Source organism: Macaca nemestrina, chromosome 5 (genome assembly GCF_043159975.1).
Source record: "Macaca nemestrina isolate mMacNem1 chromosome 5, mMacNem.hap1, whole genome shotgun sequence".
In the NCBI taxonomy this organism is placed as follows: domain Eukaryota; kingdom Metazoa; phylum Chordata; class Mammalia; order Primates; family Cercopithecidae; genus Macaca; species Macaca nemestrina.
This window is the reverse complement of record NC_092129.1, coordinates 70246918-70262900: the sequence shown is the minus strand read 5'-3', so window position 1 is coordinate 70262900 and position 15983 is coordinate 70246918. Positions and strand designations below refer to the sequence as shown.

Sequence of the window (15983 nt, the reverse complement as noted above, 5' to 3'; positions counted from 1 at the left end):
TTGTGGTCGGTCACTAAGTTGTCTGGATGAAATAAGTAGTACATGCTAACTTTATGGATAAGATAAATCATAATATTTAAAATATTCAGGACAGTAATTGACACATAGTAAGTGTCGTATGCAATTTGTTTCAAAATCTGGTTTCCAAAGCAATGTCATCTCTCTTCTCTTCTCTCTCTCTCTCGCTCTCTCTGTCTCATCTATGGAGAGACATTGGTTTTGAATTGAGGCCCTACCACATTGAAGCTGTGCAATTTAAGGCAAGTTAAATAATCTTTCTTTGCTTCAGTTTCTTCATCCGTGCAATAGAAATAAAAATTGTATATTGCAATAATATTTTGAGGATTTCATAAGTGACTATTAAAACTCTTAAAACAAAGTCGGTATAAAATAAGAGCTGCAGGCTGAATGTGGTGGCTCGTGCCTGTAATCCCAGCACTTTGAGAGGCCGAGGTGGGAGGATTATTTGAGCCCAGGACTTCGAGACCAGCCTGGGCAACCTAGTGAGAGGCTGTTTCTATTAAAAAAAAAGAAAGAAAGAAAGAAAAAAGAAAAACTCTGTAAGTGCTAGGCATTATAATTATTATATCTGGATCGATATTAATAATAGTATTTCTGAATGGTAGAATCATAGATGAATGTCTACTTCATATTATGTTGAGTAAGTTGAAGCTTCTTCTGGCTGGGGTACATTTTCTTGGTCTTCCTATTCTTTGTGTGCTTAACCCTGTGTCTGGCCTATAGTAGCTGCTCAATAAATGTTGAATTCAGCCGCTAAGATTGCATTGCATGGGCCAGGTGGCTCATGCACCTGGGGGCTCATGCCTGTAATCCCAGCACTTTGAGAGGCTAAGGTGGGTGGATCACTTGAGCTCAGGAATTTGAGACCAGCCTAACCAACGTGGTGAAATCCCATCTCCACAAAAAATACAAAAATTACCCAGGCATGGTGGTGTGCACCTGTAATCCCAGCTACTCAGGAGACTGAGGCAGGAGAATTGTTTGTACCTGAGTGGTGGAGCTTGCAGTGAGCCAACATTGCACCACTGCACTCCAGCCTGGGTGACAGAGTGACACTCCGTCTCAAAAAAAAAAAAAAAAAAAAAAAAGGCTGCATTGTGTAATCGGTACCTCTCCCAGATATCGTATTATCCATGGTCATTGTCTCATATTTTCATAGCTTTCTAGGAAGTTTCTGGAACAAAATTGGTATGAGATGAAATAAAGCCTAGTAAGTACCAATTCACATGAACATATTCCTCACAAAATTGTGTCTCTTTTTCAAGACTCTGGAGGGCTTAGATAACAGGTTCTGGGCTTGTGCTCTCAAGGGAGGCCCCTCTGTAAGCCTGTGCTATGTGATTTGCCAGAAAAACAACAAACTACCAGTTAATCATCTGCATATGTGGCCCATGTACTGCTGGCCCCCGGGAATGGTAAGTAAATGGGATTTTTATGGAAGTCAGACCTCTGAACAGGCAGTGAAATTGGCAGTCAAGGAAAACATAAATAGCAAAAAAAACACGATTACAAGAAAGCATCTATGGTATGATTTCATATGTATGTAAAACTACATATATAAATCTTATATGCATATATGTAGGAAATGTCTTAAACAAAATATAAATGGTAGTTATCTTTGGTAGTGGGATTTAGTGCAGTTTTTTCTCTTTGTTTACACTTTTTCTATACAGAAAAAATACACACAATTATGTATGAGGAAGAAAAAAATAACCACGCATCAAGGGAACTGATTGGTTCAATAAACTTCAAAAATTAACTGTTAGGGGCTGAGCCCAGTGGCTGACGCCTGTAATCCCAGCACTTTGGGAGGCTAAGGCGAGAAGATCGCTTGAGCTGAGGAGTTCAAGACCAGCCTGGGCAACAAAGTGCTACTCCCTACCTCTACAAAAAATTTCAAAATTAGTTAGGCGTGGTGGCACACATCTGCAGTCCCAGCTACTTGGGAGACTGAGGCAGAAGGATCACTTGAGCCCAGGAGGCGAGGCTGCAGTGGGCTGCGTTTGTGCCACTGCCCTCCAGCCTGGGTCATAGAGCCAGATCCCGTCTCTAAAACATATGTCTATATAAAATAAGCAAACATTAACTATAAGGATTTGAAATCTGATGTTTAGTAGGTTTTCTTTTTTTTTTTTTTTTTTTTTGAGACAGAGTCTCGCTCTGTCGCCCGGGCTGGAGTGCAGTGGCTGGATCTCAGCTCACTGCAAGCTCCGCCTCCCGGGTTCACGCCATTCTCCTGCCTCAGCCTCCCGAGTAGCTGGGACTACAGGCGCCCACCACCACGCCCGGCTAATTTTTTGTATTTTTTAGTAGAGACGGGGTTTCACCGTGTTAACCAGGATGGTCTCGATCTCCTGACCTCGTGATCCGCCCGTCTCGGCCTCCCAAAGTGCTGGGATTACAGGCTTGAGCCACCGCGCCCGGCCATTAGTAGGTTTTCTAGACTTAGCAAATAACAATACAGGACACCCAGTTAAAGTTTGATGAACAATTATAAGTACTCCCCGTATAATATTTTGGGCATTGCCTCTTTTTATTTTTTTTTTCAAAAAATGAAAAGAAATGTAAAGTAGGAGTATAGCTTCTACACTTCTACCATTATTGTTATTTCTTTTCATTCTTTTCTCTGTAAGTAGGTTTTACGTGGTCCAGAGTCATACCGTGTGTGTGCAGTTTTCATTCACTTAACAAATCATATGGTTCCCTACTGGGGACAAGGTGCTGTGCTAAGCACTGGGGATACAGTAGGGGTAACACAGGTTTGCTGTTGCCTCTACTCAACATAAAATAATTTTGCACAATTTTTGCATTAAAAACTTTAAATGGATGCATAATCTGCTATCAAGTTAGTATATTCCATTTTACTTAACCAATCTTCCATTGTGGCTTAATTTATTCATTTGTTTGCATATTTGCTTTTTGGTATTATAAATAATACTGAGCTGAATGGCTTTGTACATCAAACTTTTCTCACTTTTTTGAATTATTTTAAGGATAGACACTTAAAAATACTATTTTAGGCGGGGCACAGTGGCTCACGCCTGTAATCCTGGCACTTTGGGATGGGGAGGCAGCTGGATTACCCGAGGTCAGGAGTTCAAGACCAGCCTGGCCAACATGGTGAAACCCTGTCTCTACTAAAAATACAAAAATCAGCCTGGTCTGGTGGCACATGCATGTAATCCCAGCTACTCAGGAGGCTAAGGCAGGAGAATTGCATCATGAACCCAGGAGGTGGAGCTTGCACTGAGCCAAGATTGCACCACTGCATTCCAGCCTGGGCAACAGAATGAGACTGTCTCAAAAAAGAAAACAAAAAACTTTTATTTTTAGGCTAGTTGGAATTTCATAATAATTTCTTTAGAAAAGGTTAATTGGCTAGAATGACAAAAAAATCAAAGCCTATCTATTTCCTTTCCTTTTTTTTTTTTTTTTTTTTGAGACAAGTTCTCGTTCTGTTGCCCAGGCTGGAGTGCAGGTGCCATCTCGACTCACTGCAGCCTCAACCCCCCAGGCTCAAGTGATCCTCCTGCCTCAGCCTCCCAAGTAGCTGGGACTACAGGTGTGTGCCACCATCCCTGGATAACGTTTTTGTATTTTTGGTAGAGACAGGGTTTCACTGTGTTGCCAGACTATTCTCAAACTACTGGGCTGAAGCAATCCACCCATCTCATCCTCCCAGAGTGTTGGGATTACAGACGTGAGTCACTGTGCCTGGCCAAAGTCTGTATTTCTTTGCCTGCAAATACGTTTAATCATCTTTCCATATATGTGTTTGCAAATTTTATTTGGTGGGTTGTCTACTCATTTTGTGGGGAAGGTCTTGGTGATGTTTCTTACTTTATGAAATCATACAAAAAGGTTATTAAGTTTGTATACTGTTTATTTTTGCACTTTTCAGCCTATTGGTGCCTTATTTTTGGTTATTGATTTTATTTTTATTTTTTACTTAGAGCAATTTAACATTGTATCTATTAAAATCTGTTAATCTTTTGATTTCAAGTGTTTCTTAGTATAGAATGTCATTTTTCTACCTGGATGTTTACTACCTATTTAATTTATTTTATTCTTTTTTATATTTTAAAATATATTAAAACCTTAAATCTTCTGGAACTTATTTTGGTATAGGTTTGTACTGAATAGCAATAGGATTTTTATTCCAGATGACGTATATATTATTCCCAAAGAAAACTCCATTTTTCTTTATCTTTCCCTTGGATTTTGTAATGGCTTTTTCTCATGTATTTAATTTTATTGTATAATAAGGCTTATCTTTGGATAAGCCTTGTATACCCATTATCACACTGTTCTTTATTATGTATTAGAAAGTATTATAGTATTATGTGATAAATATATAGAATGTAAATTACTACAGTTTTACAATATACTGTTAAATGTTAGAGTAATTCTCCTAATTCTAGAGTCTTCTTTCTGAATAAAAGATTAAGTTCTACAAACCTTCCATGAGGATTTGAGTTGGAATAGCAGTAAAGGTATACATTAATTAGGTAACAATGGACACTTCTCCACCCAGGGACATGAATGTCTCTATTTATTCAATTCTCCTCCTATCTGTATTTGTTAACCAAACCTTATCTTGACTTCAGCTTACATTTCTCTTATGAAGGTTACACATGGGTCTCTCATATCATCATGGCTGGGTCCCACTAGATCCACCCCAATCTACTTAGATCAGCTTCACTTTTGTCTGCTTTGTACATTGTCTCTAAATCATCTTTTAGAGTTCTGCAATTTAATGTGATATGAAAAATCACTGGACTAACCAATGTGTTAAAATCCCTTACACTCCGAAAAGCTTGATTCTATTATCTCCAAAATGCATGGTGCTTTCTTGTCTCTGCCTTTGCTAATACTGTTCTTCCTCCTACCTGAAATGGATACCCACTCCAAATCTACATATCCCAGCTATTTGGGAGGCTGAGGCAGGAGGATTGCCTGATCCTGCAGAGGTAGAGGCTGCAGTGAGCCCTGATTGTGTTGCTGCACTCCAGCCTGGGCAACATAGTGAGACTGTCGAAAGAAAGAAAAGGAAGGAAAGAAGGAAGGAAGGAAGGAGGGAAGGAAGGAAGAAAGGAAAGGGAAAAGGAAACAACAGGAACAGCCAGGGCAACACAGCAAGACTCTATGAAAATTTAATTTAATTTAAAATAATAATAAATAAAAATAAACACCTTCACCAATGTCTCTCCTAAATCTTTTGGAGATCTCATGTATTACTGATGGACACACTCGTGGTTAGCATGAACAACTTAAGATTTATGGAAACATCCAGATTTATCCTGTGAAAATACCGTTAACTTCTTACATTCCAGTGAGTGAAAACGCATGGATTTGAAGATTTGTCCACAGAGCGATGAATGGCTGTACTCTCAGTTTCTATCCGTGTGAAAATCTACTCGTCCTCACAGTCACAAGTTCTTTACATACTAGAAAATGTGTGAGAGATGGAGGTAAGGGGTGGCAGCTGTGGAGGCCAAAATAGGTTTTGTTTTGTTTTTTTTTTGGTTTGTTTACCAACTGGATTTTGCTCTGGTTAAGACAACAATGTACAAACCAAGAGAGATTTGTGTTTTCGAGTGTAGCAAGACATTCTAAATAAATGTTCCTTGAAGAGGGGGCCTTTACATCCTAGAACTTTGGCAAAAATCCAAAAAAATAAAGGAGTGGACAGAAGCAGCATGGAACTGGGCTGTGGGATGCAGTCAGCAGTTGAGCTCACATCAAACAGCTTTTGAGTGTATTTCTTGAGCTCTTCTTTGTATTAATGTAATATATCCAGAAAAGCAACCTTTTGTGAGGGTCTGCTGTATGTCAGGGACTGTCTGAAGTGCCCCCCCTAACCAAGACTCAGTGTGTAACCTCAATTTGACAACTGTTGGAATCAAAGTCTATAATCCCACAGTCTGTAATCTCCTCCCTCATCCGTCTTGCCCCATTCATCTGGGCATCCATCTGAACTTCACAAGGAAAAGAACTTGGTACCTTTGGCTCCTTCTCAACCACATAAGAGCACCAAAGCAGAACAATGTAGGGATAGAAAGTACCTTAGAAACTATTCGTTTGCGAGGGCTACCAAATACTGTATGCCAAACTGGGTGGCTTAAAATAACACAAACATATTGTATCAGAGCTCTGGAGGCCAGAAGACTGAAGTCAAGGTTTTGCCCATGTTCCCTCTGAAACCTGTAGGGAAAAACCTTTCCTTGCCTCTTCTAGTTTCTGGTGTTTTCTAGCAATCCTTGATGTTTTTTGGCTTGTAGCTGTATCACTCCACTCTGCACCTGTCACCATGTGGCCGTCTTCTCTCTTGTTTCCCTGTCTCTGTGTCTCTTCTCCTCTTCTTTTTTTTTTTTTTTTTTTGAGGTGGAGTCTCACTCTGTCACCCAGGCTGGAGTGCAGTGGTGTGATCACGGCTCACTGCAACCTCCGCCTCCAGGGTTCAAGCGATTCTCCTGCCTCAGACTCCCGAGTAGCTGGGATTACAAGTGTGCGCCACCATGCTCAGCTAATTTTTGTGTTTTTAGAAGAGACAGGGTTTTGCTATGTTGGCCAGGGTGGTCTTGAACTCCTGAGCTCAAGTGATCTACCCACCTCGGGCTCCCAAAGTGCTGGGATTACAGGCGTGAGCCACTGTGCCAGGGCCAGAACTTTAATATATCTCTTGTGGGGAGGGGACACAATCCAACCTGTAATAGAGACTAATAGTTTCTAAGATACTTTCTATCCCTTGTTCTGCTCATTCGTTTTGGTTTTAAGGAAAGTTAGGATCTCAGAGGTTGAGTTGGAGAGTCGATCTGTATGAAATGGTACATTATTACTCTTGGCAGTCTTGATTTCAGGAGACTAGAAACCCATCTTTCTCTAGAGTAGGCTAAAAGGAGTTCTTGGATCACAGAACATAAAGAAGAATGAACCAATCCGACTATGAGAGGTCCTCCTTCCAGCTTGACTGTCGAAGCTACTAGAACAAGGGTCAGGATGCTTCCCATCCTCTTCTTTGGGCTTCATCCTCTGTTGAAAGGATTTCTTTCAATGGTACGTAACATCGTCAGTTCCCAAGTTTTATCCTGGGAGTTCCTAGTTCTAGAAAAGGATTGCCTTCAAGGCTGGATCCCAAAGGCAGACGCCCTGGGGGAGAGAGCTGGCGGCCCCTGGGGATACGTGAGCTTGATCTTGGACCAGTGAACTTCCACCAGAGGAATGGAGCACCATAAAAACAGGCCAGTTTCTGACCAGGCGCAGTGGCTCACGCTTGTAATCCCAAGACTTTGGGAGGCTGAGGTGGGAGGATCACTTGAGGTCAGGAGTTTGAGACCAGCCTGGACAACATGTTGTGGAACCCTGTCTCTACTAAAAATACAAAAATTAGCCAGGCATGGTGATGCACACCTGTAATCCCAGCTACTCGGGAGGCTGAAGCAGGAGAATCACTTGAATCCAGGAGGCAGAGGCTGCGGTGAGCCGAGATGGCGCCACTGCACTCCAGCCTGGGCGACAGAGTGAGGCTGTGTCCTGAATATAAACAAATTTAAAAAAAGGGCAGTTTTTGCAGGAGCCTCACAGGGGAAGACAAGGGGAACAGGAGGCTGAGGAGACAATATAGATATGTCCACTATAAAAAGATAATTCAAGAGCGAAAATCCAATTTTTATGTAAATTATCCAGATGGGCTCCAATGCTTATTCATACTCACCAAAGAAATTGCTCTGTCCTGTATTTTATGTCATTTAGCAGATCAGGTTTATGTCTGTGCCCCAGAGAAAGGACCTATGACATTTACTACATTTGAATTCAAATAGTAATTTTAGATTAATTTGAAAATTGATTAGGTCAGATGTTTCTGCAGACATGTTTTTGCCCTTTTATGGTATGGGGGGTCAAATATCCGTTTATGAGTCCAGGATTTCTTTGTAAAAACAGACTTTCAAGTCAATTATTAACATCCACTGGAGTTAAAACATGACCATTTTTAAAGTGCATATTTTCTCAAAAATATCCTTCTTGCATATTTTACCGAAAATATCCTTCTTTTAATTTATTTTAAAACATTTGTTTAACTATGAGAAACAGTTAACTATGCAAACCCTAGGACTGTCGTAAGTGAATTAAATGTACCTATTTCTGGATTATCACTATCGATTGTCAGGCTTAATCAGTTAGAAAGTAAAAGTAATTTTTACCTCTTTCTGCTAAACTAGAGAACAGAGTGAGTATGGGAAGATGACCTTTTTCCTAGCAAAATGGCAAATTCTCAAGGTCGTAAGTGACAGATTGCTCTCCTGAGTCCCCAGCTTGGCTCCCAGCTGCCAAAAGGTCATCTTCATCTGGATATGTGCAGACACCACACGCTCAGCTCATGCAGAACAACTTCACCCCGAGCCTCCTCCAGCACTCGCTCCATCAATGCCATCATCATCATCCACGCTGGGCAAACCTAGGACCCAGACTCCTCTTTCTTTTCCCCCCTTTCCCTGCCTTCCATGTGTCCTCCAAGTATGACTCAGGACACTACCTACGTCAGTGGTTCCCAAACTTGGCTGAGTATCCGAATCCCCTAAAGGAGGACTTCTTTATTTTTTTTTTGGAGATGGCTGGAGTGCAGTGCTGTGACCTTGGCTCACTGCAATCTCCGCCTTCTGGGTTCAAGCCATTCTCCTGCCTCAGCCTCCCGAGCAGCTGGGATTACAGGCACCTGCCACCACGCCTGGCTAATTTTTGTATTTTTTGTAGAGATGGGGTTTCACCACGTTGGCCGAGCTGGTCTCGAACTCCTGACCTCAGGTGATCCACACGCTCAGCCTCCCAAAATGCTGGGATTACAGGTGTGAGCCGCTGAACTCAGCCCTGCTAAAGGACTTCTAAATGAATTCAGATTTGGAGTCCCCTTCCTAGAGACTGAGTCAGTACATCTGAAAGTGGCCTGAGCGTCTGCATTTTAAAGTCCTCCCCAGCCTCCTAAGGTGATTTAATAATGACCAGGATTTAGGACCAGCTGTCCTAAGCATCTCCATCCCCACTACTGCTGCCCTAGTTCAGCCCCCAGCACCTGCAGCCCCGCTTCTGTACTCAAGCTCTGCATTCTCTCAGCCATCCTCTACCGCATTCAACAATACCACAGCACACACTTTGTTAACCAGTGGAAGTATAAAGATGAATAAACCATACTCCTCCCCTCAAGACAACTCTTTCATGAGGGAGATAACCGAGGAAATAGGAATTCTTTTTTTTTTTTTTTTTTTTTTTTTTTTTTTTTTTTTTTGAGACGGAGTCTCGCTGTGTCGCCCAGGCTGAAGTGCAGTGGCCGGATCTCAGCTCACTGCAAGCTCTGCCTCCCGGGTTTTTATGCCATTCTCCTGCCTCAGCCTCCCGAGTAGCCGGGACTACAGGCGCCCGCCACCTCGCCCGGCTGGTTTTTTGTATTTTTTAGTAGAGACGGGGTTTCACCGTGTTAGCCAGGATGGTCTCGAACTCCTGACCTCGTGATCCGCCCGTCTCGGCCTCCCAAAGTGCTGGGATTACAGGCTTGAGCCACCGCGCCCGGCCGGAAATAGGAATTCATGAGACCACTGCTCTAACTAGAAGAATAAGAAGTACCAGAAGGTCACAAAAGAGGAACTGATTAACTCAACCGGAGAAAGTCTCCTAAAGCTTCACAGAGGAAGGAATGCTGAAGTGGGGATGAAGAGTTGATCAGAAAAAAAGTAAGGATGGGAGGGAGGGAGAGGACATTTCAGATAGTGCTAAGCATGGGGATAATAGGACTACATTGGCTTTTTTTGTTTGTTGACTTGTGGAAGCGCAGTTTCTGTTCTTATAGGCAAATGTTGGGTTCCTTCTTTCTTTCTTTCTTTTTTTTATTTTTGTGGATACATAATAGTTGTATATTTTTATGGGGTACATTAGATTTTTTTTTGAGACAGGGTCTTGCTCCATCACCCAGGCTGGAGTGCAGTGGTGCAATCTCAGCTCACTGCAGTCTCCGCCTCCTGGGTTCAAGTGATTCTCCTGCCTCAACCTCCCAAGTACGTGGGACTACCGGGTGGGTGCAACCATGCCCAGCTAATTTTTGTATTTTTAATAGAGAAGGGGTTTCACCATGTTGGCCAGGCTGGCCTCAAACTCCTGACCTCAAGTGCTCCACCCGCCTTGGCCTCCCGAAGTGCTGGGATTGCAGGAATGAGCCACCGCGTGGGGCCCATTCTATGCTTTACAACTCCCAGCTGTGGAAGTCAGCAAGGCAAGCCACTTAACCTTTCTGAATCTGTTTTATCATCTTATAAACCAGGTTTAATAATAATTACCAAGTAGGCTTGAGGATTTAAAGAGAAAAATGCTTATTAAAACATTCCCAGTCTAATGTTCTCTTTCTTGACATGGGTGGCTACACAGGCATCTGCTTTGTGAGAATTCATTGAATTGTATGTTTTTTTGGTGCACTTTTCTGTATGTGTGTTGATGTCAATTAAAAAGTTAGAAACAATTGTCTAGCTTACTGGCGTCTTAATAAATGTTCTAAATATTGGTTCTCTTTCCTCCTTGTCTTTTCCTGTTGGAAGCAGATGACCAGAGCTGGGTTGGATGGCTAATGCAGGAATGACATGCCAACATTTGCAAGAGGTGGAATGTGCTGTTACACTGACGTACAAAGAGCAGTAAGATGAAATTTAATAGGAACCAACATGCAGGAGGTTCAAAAAGAAACAGCACAAGTAATGAGTGGAAGATGTGATTTAAGAGGAATTATGAAAAAGCTCAGAGATTTTTAACTGACGCAAACGTAATCTGAGTCAACAGCCCAGCTTTGCCACTAAACTCTATGACCCTCTGCAAAACAAGCAAGCAGATAAACCCAAACTGTAACCAAACCAAAACAGAAATCTCAATACAAGGTTAGGTTTCTGTAGCAGTGTAATGCTCAAATCCTAGAAATAAATACACCCATTGATTCCTTCATCCATCGGATCGTATCTACATTGTAGGCTTTCAGTCTAGGTTAAGCCTAGACCATTGACCATGTCCAAAGTTCAGTGACTAGGATCATGAGAGGTCTTAAAACCATGGCTGGGCACAGTGGCTCATGCCTGTAATCCCAGCACTTTGGGAGGCCAAGGCAGGCAGATCACTTGAGGCTAGGAGTTCAAGATCAGCCTGGCCAGCATAGCAAAACCCTGCCTCTACTAGAAATACAGAAATTAGCTGGGTGTGTTGGCGCCCACCTGTAATCCCAGCTACCCCAGTGGCTGAGGCACGAGAATCACTTGAGCCTGGGAGGCGGAGGTTGCAGTGAGCTGAGATTGTGCCACTGTACTCCAGCCTGGGCAACAGAGCGAGACTCTGTCTCAAACAAAACAATAAAACAAAACAAAACACCTCATATCATATAAAGATCTGGAGAATTTTTAGCTTTAAGAAAATATTTGGGCCGGGTGTGGTGGCTCACGCCTGTAATCCCAGCTCTTTAGGAGGCTGAGGCAGGCGGATCATGAGGTCAGGAGATCGAGACCATCCTGGCTAACACGGTGAAACTCCGTTTCTACTAAAAATACAAAAAATTAGCTGGGCGTGGTGGCGGGCGCCTGTAGTCCCAGCTACTCAGGAGGCTGAGGCAGGAGAACAGCCTGAACCCAGGAGGGGGAACTTGCAGTGAGCCGAGATTGCACCACTGCACTCCAGCCTGGGTGACAGAGTGAGACTCCATCTCAAAAAAATAAAAAATTAAAAAATTAAAAAAATAAAATAAAATAAAAAGAAAATATTTGGAGGCTGACTGGGAAGGCTTCAAGCATTTGAAAAGATTTTGTCAAGAGTGATTGGATTTATTCTATGTAGTTCAATGAGGGAAAATTCAGTTCAATAAGGTGAAAGTCTGGAAAAGAGTATTTTGGGCCCTTTTAAGGAATGAGGTAGCATTCTCTTTCCCTCTCCCAACATGGCGCCTCAGCAAAAAAGAACAAGAATGGGAAGACTATCTTCCGAACAGACTTTCTGGCTGAGGATGGGAGTACTGGTGGAGGAAGCACCTATGTTTCCAAACCAGTCAGCCAGGCTGATGAAACGGATGATCTGGAAGGAGAATTTCAACAACTCGGCACAGTAATGACGATGATGGGTATAGGGCGCCTCCAACTGACTGTTCCATCCTTCCCACTGCTCCACGGGCTGCTCGGGAACCCAATATCGACCGGAGCCGTCTTCCTAAATCGCCACCCAACACTGCTTTCCTGGGGAACCTCCCCTATGATGTTATAGAAGAGTCAGTTAGGGAATTCTTTAGAGGATTAAACATCAGTGCAGTGCATTTACCACGTGAACCCAGCAATCCAGAGAGGTTGAAAGGTTTGGGTTATGCTGCATTTGAGGACCTGGATTCCCTGCTCAGTGCCCTGAGTCTCAGTGAAGGGTATCTAGGTAACAGGAGAATTCGAGTGGACGTTGCTGATCAAGCACAGGATAAAGACAGGGATGATCGTTCTTTTGGCAGTGATGGAAATGGGGATTCTGACAAAACAGATACAGACTGGAGGGCTCGTTCTGCCACAGACAGCTTTGATGACTACTCGTCCAGAAGAAGTGATGATAGCTTTGGAGACAAGTGTCGAGATGGTTACGATTCAGACCGGTATGGCGATGGGGATCGGGATGGGGATCGGGATGGGGATCGGGATGGCCCACGCCGGGATATGGATTGATACGGTGGCCTGGGTCGCTGTGATGACCGAGGCAGCAGAGACTCTGATGGAGGCTGTGATTCCCGGACAGGCAGTGGCGGAAGAGCATTCAGCCGTGGGTACCGCAGGGATGATGACTACAGAGGACGTGGGGACCGCTATGAAGACCGATACGACAGACAGGATGATGAGTCGTGGAGCTCCAGAGATGAGATGATTACTCTCGGGATGAGTATAGGCGTGATGATAGAGGTCCCCCCGCCAAAGACCCAAACTGAATCTAACGCCTCCAAGTACTCCTAAGAAAGATGATTCCTCTGCTGGTACCTCCCAGGGCAGTCCAGCTGCTTCTTTTTTTTTTTTTTTTTTTTTTTTGAGACGGAGTCTCGCTCTGTCGCCCAGGTTGGAGTGCAGTGGCGCGATCTCGGCTCACTGCAAGCTCCGCCTCCCGGGTTCACGCCATTCTCCTGCCTCAGCCTCCCGAGTAGCTGGGACTACAGGCGCCCACAACCGCGCCCGGCTAATTTTTTGTATTTTTAGTAGAGACGGGGTTTCACTGTGGTCTCGATCTCCTGACCTTGTGATCCGCCCGCCTCGGCCTCCCAAAGTGCTGGGATTACAGGCGTGAGCCACCGCGCCCGGCCAGTCCAGCTGCTTCTATCTTTAGAGGGGCAAAGCCCGTTGACACAGCTGCTAGAGAAAGAGAAATAGAAGAACCGCTACAGAGGGAACGAGAGAAGTTGCAGCGTCAGCTGGATAAGCCAAACAAAACCAGAATGACGGCCTCGGGAGAGACACCCAAGCTGGCGAAGTGAAGAAACTCAGGAACGGGAACGGTCGAGGACAGGAAGTGAGTCATCGCAGACCGGGACCTCCGCCACATCTGGCAGAAATGCACGAAGGAGAGTGAGAAGTCTCTAGAAAATGAAACACTCAATAAGGAGGAAGATTGTCACTCTCCAACTTCTAAACCTCCCAAACCTGATCAGCCCCTAAAGGTAATGCCAGCCCCTCCACCAAAGGAGAATGCTTGGGTGAAGCGAAGTTCTAACCCTCCTGCTCCATCTCAGAGCTCAGACACAGAGCAGCAATCCCCTGCAAGTGGTGGGGGAAAAGTAGCTCCAGCTCAACGGTCTGAGGAAGGACCAGCAAGGAAAGATGAAAATAAAGTAGATGGGATGAATGTCCCAAAAGACCAAACTGGGAACTCTAGCTGTGGTCCAGGAGATGGAGGGAACAAAAACCGCTGGAAAGAGTCAGATAGGAAAGATGGCAAAAAGGATCAAGACTCCAGATCTGCACCTGAGCCAAAGAAACCTGAGGAAAACCCAGCTTCCAAGTTCTGTTCTGCAAGCAAGTATGCTGCTGTCTCTGTTGATGGTGAAGATGAAAACGAGGGAGAAGATTACACGGAATAGACCTCTACATCCTGTGCTTTCTCCTAGTTTTTCTCCACCCTGGAACATTCAAGAGCAAATCAAACCTCTATCCAGACAAGACAAAACAAAACTCACCATCTCCTTAAGACCTTTCTTACCTTTTTTTAAAAACAAAAAATGAAATTCGTTTGCATGCTGCTGCAGCCTTTAAAGTATTGAAGTAACTGGAGAATTGCCAATATAGCCAGAAACAGACTACAGCTTTTTAGAGGAAGAGTTGTGGTGCGTTATGTCACCATGCAGTTGCCATGTGATTAGTGCCTAGGGGCTGCCATTTAGCAGAAATGGTAATGACAGTGATATAACGTCTGCAATCTGGTTGGGCAGTAGGGGAGGAAGGTAGAAGGAAAAGTGTGAGATTTCTACCTTTTAGTTTTTATCCTATTGTGGCATATATGAATTCTCAAACATTATCTGAATACATTTTCCACTCTTGGAAAAGTAGATTTAGCCTCAAGTTGTTTTAGTGTCCAGGAGGCTGCCAGCCCCTCCTCTGATTTAATTCTGAGTTTTGGGGGTCAGCCTAGGGGGAATTCCTTTTTTTTAACCCTGCAGAGGGGTAGTTGGGAGTGAGTCTGTAGGCCATAAAGAATAGGACTGCATTGGACCAAAATAAATGGGAAAATCATGGTTTGAAAAGAAGCTTTTGGGAAGTGATGAGTCATTTTGCACCAGGTAATAGGGGAACATTGTGTGACCTCCAGCAAACACATGAATGGTTATTTCCTGGAGCCGGGAGCACTTGGGGGTCGTGGCAATTCTCAGTGTTTTCTGTGTCCTGGTTTTACCCTTTCTAAACACTGTCCTTTCCGCAAGTTTGAATATATCCACGTTCTGTTGAAACCTTGAAGCTAAAAATTTAGACTCTTATCGTCATCTTAAGTTCTTCATGCTACTCTTAACCTCCCAAAAAGCAGTCTCTAAGTCACATAGATAATGTCTTGGGCATTTTCTCTCTCAGCCATGGAGAGCTACGAAAGGAAGAATCGCTGCTTTTCTCAAGCAAATCAGTTTCTTGATGTCTTTTGGTTCTCACTCCTTGCTGGCTCCTGATGCTTTGACCCCTTTTGTAGAGCAGAGTGCTCTAGAATAATGGATGGTCTTGGACGGTGGATAAAGGTGGATAAATAGGGACAGGGACAGTTAAATTGGGAGCCTTTCTTACAACCTTGATGGGTTTTCTCCCCGCAAGTTTCCTTCTCCACTGAAATGCCACACCAATGCTTGTTGGATTTATGAGGTGACCAGACCAATGTGTTGTTTTATTTTTTTTTTAAAGCTTCCCTTGAGAGAACAAATGGTAATGGAGAGAACTATTTGACAAGGTCCTGGTTTCTCTTGCAACACAGTAGCTAAACTTGCCTGCTTGTATGTGCATTTTTGTAAGGATCAGCTTGGTAGACAGTGTTAGCAGAGAAACCACACCTTGATTTTTTTTTTTTTTTTTTTGAGGCGGAGTCTCGCTCTGTCGCCCAGGCTGGAGTGCAGTGGCGCGATCTCGGCTCACTGCAAGCTCCGCCTCCCGGGTTCCCGCCATTCTGCCTCAGCCTCCCGAGTAGCTGGGACTACAGGCGCCGCCACCACGCCCGGCTAATTTTTTTGTATTTTTAGTGGAGACGGGGTTTCATTGTGTTAGCCAGGATGGTCTCGATCTCCTCACCTCGTGATCCGCCCGTCTCGGCCTCCCAAAGTGCTGGGATTACAGGCTTGAGCCACCGCGCCCGGCCAAACCACACCTTGATTTTGGTTTGCAAGATCTTGGTCTCCCATCAGTCCTAGATTAGGCCCTGTTCAGCCATGCAGGGGTGTTGGTTTATGCGTGCTGCAGCGGTGG

The 15983-nt window shown here is 43.9% G+C and overlaps 1 pseudogene; it reads left to right on the top strand.

The window, feature by feature from the left end:
* The first annotated feature begins 1412 nt into the window (after positions 1 to 1412).
* On the top strand, positions 1413 to 14658 carry LOC105489168 (eukaryotic translation initiation factor 4B pseudogene; annotated as a pseudogene).
* Positions 14659 to 15983: the final 1325 nt, after the last annotated feature.